Raw genomic sequence first — 10,169 nt, forward strand, 5'->3', positions numbered from 1 at the left:
TTGGAACTGTCGTGTCTCATATCCCACTCATCAATGAAGAATTTATGTTTCTTTGCCCAATCAGCGCCCTTCATCCCACGACGTGACTTTTACACAAATGTCCAACATTCTTTAGCATCCCATCACGATATTCGGGAATAGGCTGGTAGCGGTTAAATTGTCGGCAAACTCGTCCACTCGTGTCCTCGACAAATGACAAGACACCAAGTAAGTGTCGCAAAGAAGGATCGATCAAATCAATGCGATGTCGGCAAGATACAATCGCATACGGTGTCCACATAAACTACAAACATATAATATAAAAATCAAATTAGTTTCATAGTATAGTAAATTCATTAACTAAGACAACAAAAATAAATTTCACCGTAGGACGAATCAGTGATAATTGATCACGATAATAAGCAATGAATATCCGGGAGCATTTCCTATTTATAACTCCATGCCACCTATACATAAAATTAATGTCAAAAGTTACCAAAAAAAATAATTAAGTGAGTTAATGTGAAAAATATATTACTTGGCTCCACAGGGGTATACGGCGTGTGCATAAGCGATATCACAAAGGATGGCCTCAATGTGGGCATTCTTCCCCACACCCATGGGCGCAAAAGAACCAAAGAACCATAGGTCCACCCAATCTCTTTCTTTGCCCTCGGATGCCTCGTATAAATAATGATACTGAAACCTAAACAACCCATTGATAGTAGACAACTGTTCGGATCTTCAAAGGCATTTAACCACATAAAGGGGACCTTGCACCCTGTGGTGTCGTATAATAAGTCCCCAACAAGATCGGGGCATGTATGTGTGCCCTTTGGATGTATGCATAAGCATGCAGCTCATTACCAAAGGTATCGTCACTTGGTGGATTAGAGATGTCATTAACAACCGTCCCCTTCGTTTGTTTCTACGTCGGTATCCATCCCAACGAGATCTCGACACTTGTTGGACCAATCTTCAAATCCGTTTGGGTCGTCAGCTAGTAAAAACACGCTCGTCCACTTTCAAACCCCACGGGCTTTACACATCCCAAGGTTACGGTAACTTCTCCAATCGGTAGGTGGAAAGAGTGTGTCTCGGAGCCCCCGGCTCGATCAAGAGCGAGTAATAAGCTCGTTGTCCATCCCCCATCGGCCTATTACATTCCAACACGCCTTTGAAACCCCATACATCAAGCCAATACTTCACATTTTCATGTATTTCCTTGCCAGACCTTACTTTCCGTAAAGCGAACTACGAAAACATTTGATGTGCCATTTGCCATCAATAAAGGCTTTGAAATGTGTTCGTTTTGATGAAAAAAGTAGTGATGGATCCCGAGTCCATAACATAACCGTCTTTGAACTTGAAGATGTCATCGCTTCAAAATATTCACCCATTAACAAAACTAACATATTAATCAACAACTTAATATCTACATAGCACTCAAATACCTCAAAAATAATTAAACAAAATGTAGCGACAAACTAAAATCTTTAGTAAGAAAGAACAATGAGTAACTGTAACAAAAGTTTGAAAAATATTGTAAAACACAACCAAACATCAATTTTTATCATAAAAACTCAACAATCCTACTTAAATTACAACTTCAATTGACAAACAATAAGCTATATTCCAATTTGAAAACATAACCAAGATTCAATTTTATCTTAGTAAAAAGAGCGCAATCACAAAAACTGAATCACTTACTTCTACCCATTGAATTATATACATGTGAAACACAAAATAAAGCAACAAAACAACAAAAATTGACCTAAATTCATCAATTTCATCATAAACCTAATTTTGCCAAATTAGGGAAAACTCACAAATTAAGCAAATAAAGGATCATTGTGGCCAAATTGAAGAACAATTACCGGAATATGTTTGTAAACGGTTGAAATTCGCCGGATGAGTCACTCCCTAAGTCGGAAAAGGTTGAAATCGCCACAGCTCCCCACCCTTTCACCTTACGTTACGTTACGGCTTTGCTTCGCGACGATTTAAACCGACCAAAGACACACAAGAGACATGCGTCACTACACAAAGACGCACAACAATTATGCGTCCCTATAAAAAGCATATTTCTTATGTGTCACTAAGTAAAAACGCACAATAGTCATGCGTTTCATTAGTAAAGACGCATATTGGTGATGCATCACTCCCCGAGTAGGAATAGATCAATTGTTCTTCATTAAAATGGAATGCAATTAGCATCCTAGAACAAAAGAAGAATTTTCCCCCACATTCTACTATGTATTTTCATTTACTTTCTTTACAAAGTCAAACAATTTTTTAAAATCCGTATCCATTAAATAGAGTTTGAGATTTCAAGGGAGTATATCTTTTTAAATATTTCATATAAACTAATAGTCATGTTTCAACAATATATCCCGTTATCACGATTTTACACTTCTACAAAATCATTTTTCATATACATTCTATCTTTTCCATTAAAAATGAAATGTTTTCAAAATGGAAACAACATTATCTCAACTTTTTATCTCTCTCACTTTATTCTCTCATCATTAACTCACAAAACAAACGTATAAAATCTCGTAGAAAAATAAATACTTATGCAATGGAGCCGAGGGAGTAAATTGTATTACTCCATCGGGTCCCAAAGAGTATGAACTATTTTCTTTTTACATCTTTGAAAAGTTATGAACTTTCTAGTTTTGAAAAATCCAAACAACATATTACCCTTACACATCATTTTAATTACAATTTATACCATTACTATTAACAACTTATACCATTATACTAATGTAGACCCCACTCTCTACTAACATTAATTCCACTACCATTTTCTCTCAGCTTATTTTTTCCTTTATTTATTAAAACTCTTCCAATTCATTATTCATACTCTATGAGGATTCTACGAGGATGGAAGATATTAATTACTATCTCCTACAAACTATTGTACTCCATATTAAAGTCAAAGTGGAAAAAATCAAGATTGCAACAAAAAATCTCGATTGCAACATAAAATCTCGATTCTATTTTGAAATCTTTAATCTTTTTTATGTATTCTATTATTTTGTCTTACTGAATATTTTCTCCAAACTAGTATGGGATGCGCTATATTATAATTTTTTAAATTGCTAATGTCAATTCATTAATACGTGTATTAATAATATTAACACTGTCAATTTATAAAGTGAACAAAATATATTGAAATATCAACAAAATTATGTGTTGACATTTTAATATCATCATGTGTGATTGATGAGTTAGAAGAGTTTGCAACTTAAAAGTTTGCAATTGATCAACCTCCACTCATATACTATATTTAATTGTTGTAGAATTTAAAAGAAAATGTCCCATTTAGAGTAGCATACGTCGGATCAAACTTGGACGATATCTACGATGGAGGAGTACTTATTTATATGAAACTAAAAAATCCATGCTTAAAAAAAAGTAAACTATATATAGTCAAAATGACAAAATCCAACTGATCAGAGACACCTCGCTAACTTCAACTTGTAGTGCGACGACGACAATGGAGACGCCGGCGGCGACGAATCCTCAATATCTCAACAGCCGCATGGAACAAATCCGACAGATAATTCCCCAAATTGTCCGGCGATAACCTAACCAAAACCTCCAGATCCCGCTCCTCGTTCACAATCGCCACGTAGCAGCTCTCGTAGAACCGCCGGTACGCCGGAACAACCTTCCGCGCGATCGACATTTTTATCTCGTCGCGCAGCTTCGGATCCGGCACGCTCCACGCGCTCTGCTTTTTGCACGCCGCTTGGAACGCCGCGTTGAATCTCCTGAAATGCTCCTTGCACGCGGCGGCGGGGACGATTCCGCCTCCGCAGCCGCCGGCAGCGCCGCCATCACCTTCGCCCACGCGACCGACTCGTAGCTCCCGGCGTAGAGCTTCACCTTCTTCTCTTGATTCGACAGCCATTCCTCGCCGAGGAGTAATCTCAGGGAGGTTGCTCCGACTCTGTCGACGACGAATTGGAGGTTGTTGGCGAGGAAGAGGTAGGAAAGCCCTATGTCTTTGTAGATCTCGGCTTTTTTGTCGAGTTTGCAGAGGAGGACGAGAATGATCCACGCGATTCGACTCGCTACTCCGGAATTGGGGTAGGGCTCGCGCTGTCGAAGTAGGATTCAGGAAAAGGCGATTGAGCGGCGTAGTCATCGCCGGAGAGAATATCGGAGAGCGTTCCGGCGCGATCCGCTAGCAGAGCGACGTAATCCATCACTTTGTAGGTCAGCGGATGAATTCCACCGCCGGCGGGGGCCGTTTTCGACGCGTTTTTCTGAATCGACGAGACGAACTCGGCGAGAATCGCTTGAGTCGACTCGGTGAGCTTCTGGATTGAGGCGAGCGCCTGCGATTTGATCGGCGAGAGCGTTTCGTACGAAAAAATAGACTCGATTTCCGGCCAGAGATCGGAGATGGTCTCGAACAGGTTGATGAGGAGGACAATCTTCTCCGGCGATGCCTTGGTTTTAGCGAGGAGCTCTGGAAATCGGAGCAGATTCATACCTGCTTCCATGGTTGTATGCGCGATACATGTTTGATTCATTGTGTCTGAGACCGCAAAAACACGGTCACACAGCACTTTCTCGCCTCGGAAGATGGATTTCACCGCGATTTTGGCGGCAAAAATCCATTTGTCGACGTAACGCTGCAGGGATTTATGATCTAATCTCATAATCTGAGACGGATTGTAGGTTCTGATGCCGAGGCGATACACCTCTTCATCAACGATGGATTTCCTGGTGACTCTGTAAATGTTTCCGCACTCCTTGCTATATCCACAAGCAATCATTGTCTGAGCAATCATTTTCAAATCCGTCATGGCTCGGTCGAGCAGCAGGGAATCTGCATCCTCGTTGTCGTCCTCCTCGGAGTTGCTGAAGGAGAGCGACCTCGGGGAGAGGCGGGAGGAGCCGCTGGAGACGGATTGAGGGGTCAAGCAGTCCCTGTTTGCGGATAGGATGTAAAAGAACTCCTTCTCGAGGCGAAGCATGGCCAGTTTGATGAGATTGTTGGCTTCCCGAGGAGGTGGGAGCAGGGGCGGTGGGCGATGAGGAAATGCATCGCGGTGCGCAGCTGCTCGACGCAGGCGATGAATTCCTGCGCTTGGGGTCGGTTTTGGTGGAAGATGGAGGTGAATTTTTCCCATTTGGCTATTAGGTTTGTGGCGTTTTGGATGGTTTCCTGGGTGGTAGTGAGAGAGAGGTTGTTTGTGAAGTGTGGGATTTCGGAGAGGGAGAGGAGAGCGGCCATAGTTATGATTGCCATTTTGGAGTAAGATTTGATTATATGATTGTTCTGGGATAGGAAGTGGTTAATATAGAAGTGGCAGAAGAAAGGGAAGGGGGTTGTGGTTGTGGTTGTAGAAGTTTCTTCTATTAGGTGGAGTGGACATTTGACTGACTGAGTTGGATGCTGGAATTTGGAAGTTAGTAGTCTCCAGTTTTTTTATGCACTTCAAAAGTTTTTCTGATTTTGCGGGCTCAAGATATGTGGTCGCGACGTTACGTTCAAAAAATAAATTGGTTATGTTAGTCTAGTTAAAATTATTTTGTATTTTTAATTTTATAATATTTGTTAGGTTTGTGATTTTTTCAAAAGTCCAATTTGTGACAACATATATTGGCGCACCTTTCAACATTACACTCCTCTGTACTATATAAATAAGTTATATATCCGTCATATCTAGTTACAAGTTACAACAATATTTTTCATCCATTTTTACTTTATTATTATGTATGAACCTCATCACTCCTTACACAATTTAAACTATTATATTTCTTTTGTCTAACTTTACTAATTATACATTAAAATTTGTATCAATCTTATATGACATATTTCCATTGGAGGGTATATTATATCTGATGATTAACATATCATCTTCATTTCTATAACTATTTTAAATCTAGACAAATCTTAATGTTGTATATGTGAGAATTTCACTATTATTGAACATATCTTTATTTATTTAACTTGGATGATCAATTCTATCTATCACTGAAGTCAACCCTAATTAAGTTGGGAGATGACCAAGCTTATTTATTTTTCTAACACAGCCTATCGCGAAATCTATTTGAACTTAGGAATTTTAATAGGATTATTTTATGATCAGGTTTCAGTTTTATAATTCGCAAATCCTCTAATGTCAACCAATCCAAATACAATCGACTAAACAAATTCTTCCCGGAAGTTTCTTCCACATTCCACATTTCACGAAATTTCTAAGCATACATGCATGCGTTGAAATGCACTAATGCAGTCTACCCACAGTGTATCTATATGTGATTCTACATGAGAACTAGTGTGGAAGTCTTGATAAATTTTGTAGAAATATGTGACTGGAATATTTTCTTTTCCATATATACGTAGTATGATGATGCCATAACTCTTAATCTCTTATAACTTGGAATGATAACATGATATGGTAGTGATCAATGCATAATAAAAAAATAATTAGAGATCGATCAAATCTCAACTATTAAATCAAAAGTGGAATACAGGACCGAATGAATTTTGAACACATGGACATCGTTTTAAGAGTGTTTCGGTTCACTCCAACAGTGTTTTAGTTCATTTTAAATAAATTGTATTGAGTGCTATGAATTAAAAAGCCTTGATAATGAATTATGTGTTTTCAAATACAATAATTTTAAAGTTCAATCTCATTCTTCTCTTTTTGATTGTTGTTGAGATTTGATCTCTAGTTATGCACAAAAAAGATAGTGTGATGTGAATCCTAATGTCTTAAAGAAGAATCAAAGAACCGATTTGAATAAATCATCTCAAAAAGAAGGAGAAGATGATGTGCATCCGAAGCGCTAAACTAATAGAAAGAGTGAAGGCATACAATGAGCCAAACCGAAGCTAGGGTATGATTCAAACCATTTGTTGCCTGTCAAGACGATGTCCAAATTCTCTTATCTTACCATCATTATCTTCGTTCGAAAGAGCTTCACGTGGGTACTTTGTATGCTTCAATCGGGCCGGATGAAGAAGTTACTGGTCGTTTGTTAGAGTTTGTATACTAGAAATCATCTTTCGAGTGATTGAATACGTTAAAACTCTTATTTTATTTTCCAAATGAATAAACAGATTATTTTTGTCATAATGTTGTTAGGTTTTACATTTAATGGATGTTTATTACATGTTTAAATGTATAAGTAACTTAACAAAGTCTAAGTCTTTGTTTTAGTAGACCGGTTGTGGCGCGTTCACTTTAAGGTAACACTGTCGTTCTAAACAAAGAAAAAGAAGAATTTCACAACCTAGATAGGCTTAGACTACCTATCGTGAAAGTTTGCAATGCCTCGTCCGATTATTTCCAAGCCTTACTCGAAATAAGAAGATGTTGGTATGGTATAGCACTGAATGGATCTAACAATGAGACAGCTTTATGCTATCTACCGAAAGACGAGGTCTTGTAAATTATCATTTCTTAAGTACGTTAGCATTGAACATACGGTATTGATTATGCACTACTTTGACTTACCAAATGGTGCGGGTTTTTCGCAACCCAATAAGCCTGGTATATTGGGTAGTGGTGATTAATATCTAGCGGTGCTAGGATTGCTATTATGTTGAATCGTGCGCGAGGTGAGTCTCGTTTGATAACATCCTAAAGAGAAGCTTGAAATAAGGTTTTATTATTCTGAATCTAGCTAGTTGGAGTTTAATTACTCTATGAATAATAAATAATATTTTTTTGCCGAGTCCTCTCTTGGAATAAATAAGATATTAATTAATTAAGTCCATAGCAGACTATAATTAATTAATAGATGTTTCTATCTTAAGCGCGGAAATAAATATCAAGCAATGGAAATCCGAGTACTTATAATTTCGGATTTGGATGTGAAGTGCAATATTACTTCGAGTGATGCTTGTAATATTCCAATTATAAGCTTATATTAAATCTGGGTTTAATTTAATTCGTAAAAGCTAATTGGAGGAGCCCATATCCAAAGTCTTCCATAGATCCGTCTGGGCCCAATATGTGACTTATTATAAATAGGAGAATAAAGGAGACGTAAAAGACACGTGTTTTTCACTCAAAATTTTCGTCCCCCCTCTACATAGAAGAGGGACGATTTTCTCTCCTCCGAGGGAAAGGATTTTCGTCTTCTTTATTTAAGTCCTAGTACACTGGTGAGATCAGCCCACCCGATATCGCTTTACATCGGAACCAAATAGAAGATCCGTGGTTTTGTACTAAAGATCTTCACGGAGAAGGCGCTAGCTATCTTCGATTCTTTAGAGAATCATCAAGGTATAATGGCTAAACCGTAGAAAAGCATGTTTTAGGTTTCAATTAATTTAAAGCATGTTTTATTTGAGTTATAAGCATGATACATGTGATAATTGCGCGAATAGAATTTGTCTAAATAATCTGCAAATAGATTAGAATTATTATGTAATTGATTTATGTGAGCGCTCCGCCGCCCCCTACACGTTTGACGTAAGGCCGCATGGAGCAAGGCAAACCGAGCGAGCTAGCGCGGGTTCGCAAGGTGGCGACCTCCCGATGCCTGCGTAATTTGACAGAGTCTCTTCCCATTTTGGGTGAGATGAATGTTTGGGATTCAAGACACATATGTTTGCCCGAACTTGTTCTTGTAAATATTTCAATTACCCAACAATAAATAAAATAGTAATAAAAATGGTGGAAAAGGAAGAAGAAGAAGAATGTGTTTTTTTTTTTGTCAAAGACACTCAAGATAGGGTGGGGTTTAGGTAGACCCTCAACCCACGAAGAAGATGAAGGTGTTATGATTTAGATGGATGCTTTGAACCTATGAACCTTCTACAAAAAATGAAGACAACCCAAGCCAACTTTCACCAAAGCAAGAATTAATGGCTCCACAAAACTAGCAACACAAGAACTACTAAAGTATACCTTAACATTCAACCTAAGCCCGACAATAGATTAGAATGCAATCGAAGGAATTTTGATAAATCTTCAAAGATGAAGATAAGTGCTCTCAAATGGAGTCTTTGTTCTTACAAAATTATTCAACGCCTCAAGAATAAACCCTTGTGTTGTATTTATTAGGGTGGAAAAATAGTTCCAAAAAGCTAAAAACACACGTCAAATCATGCCTCCGGACAAACTGGTGGGTCACTAGGTTGGTAAGGGCGTGAAGTCAGTGACTCGCGGTGAACCGCTTAAAAATCCCGTAGGCATCCGGCAGGTCACCGAGTTCGCATTCCTAGCGAACCCAACGATTCGCTAGCTTTACACGCCCACGCACTTCGTCAAACGGCCATAATTAACTTCAATCCGGCTCCGATTGAAGCATACAAAGTATCCACACGAAGCTCTTTCTTAGACGAAGGTAATAGTCAAAAGATAAGAGAACTTGAACATCGTCTTGACAGAACGAATGGTTTGAATTAGATCCCAACTCGATTTGGATCGTTGTATGTCTTCACTCCTTCTATTAGTTTGGCGCTTCGCGAATTCACATCATAGTGCCTCTATAATGCTAGTCTATAATCATATATACAAGTATATATGTTTAATGTACCCTGTCGCTATTAAGAGTCTAATTTGAGTTTAGCACAAGTTTTTAAGAAAATAAAGAAAGTCGGTGGAAAAAGATAGTGAAATGTGAGACCTATTTTTATATACTACTCATTCGTCCCACAAGAATATGCATTTTCCAATTTCTCTCTATTGAGGTGGGACCCATTCTCCACTATACTTTAATTACTTTTTCTTTCTATTTCTCTCTTACTTTTTCAATTCTCCGTTAAAATCCGTACCCAACCCAAAGTGCATATTCTTATGGGACTGGAGAGAGTACTAGGTTTTTAATAAAAGTGAGTGAAATAGTGGAATATGATGTCTACCTAGCAACTATATAGTAAAGTGATCCGAGACTCCTAATCATGGTAACAAAAATTGAAAACCGGCCCCTTGGACAGTGAGTATCCCCGACGCTCATAGTTGAGTTATTTTTCCATTTTGGGAATTTTTCCCCATAGTTGAGTCATTTCTATATATAGTACCCCCCCGTAACACCCATTTTTTAACCCTAATTTTCGAGTCATAAAATTTTTGCATTAAATGCTTTTGCATGAAGTATGGGATTAATTGATGAGTAAATTTAAATTCATGATTTTTTGTGACCTAACCGATTTGGAGTTGAGATTTATTTGAATAGTTAAATATGTTGAGTATATGACGGTCTTT

At 38.1% G+C, this 10,169-nt stretch overlaps 1 pseudogene; it reads right to left on the minus strand.

Annotated features, from left to right (window-relative positions):
• Positions 1 to 3,383: 3,383 nt before the first annotated feature.
• On the minus strand, positions 3,384 to 5,549 carry LOC125219961 (annotated as a pseudogene).
• Between the last annotated feature and the right edge of the window lie 4,620 nt (positions 5,550 to 10,169).

Source organism: Salvia hispanica, chromosome 4 (genome assembly GCF_023119035.1).
Source record: "Salvia hispanica cultivar TCC Black 2014 chromosome 4, UniMelb_Shisp_WGS_1.0, whole genome shotgun sequence".
Lineage (NCBI taxonomy): Eukaryota > Viridiplantae > Streptophyta > Magnoliopsida > Lamiales > Lamiaceae > Salvia > Salvia hispanica.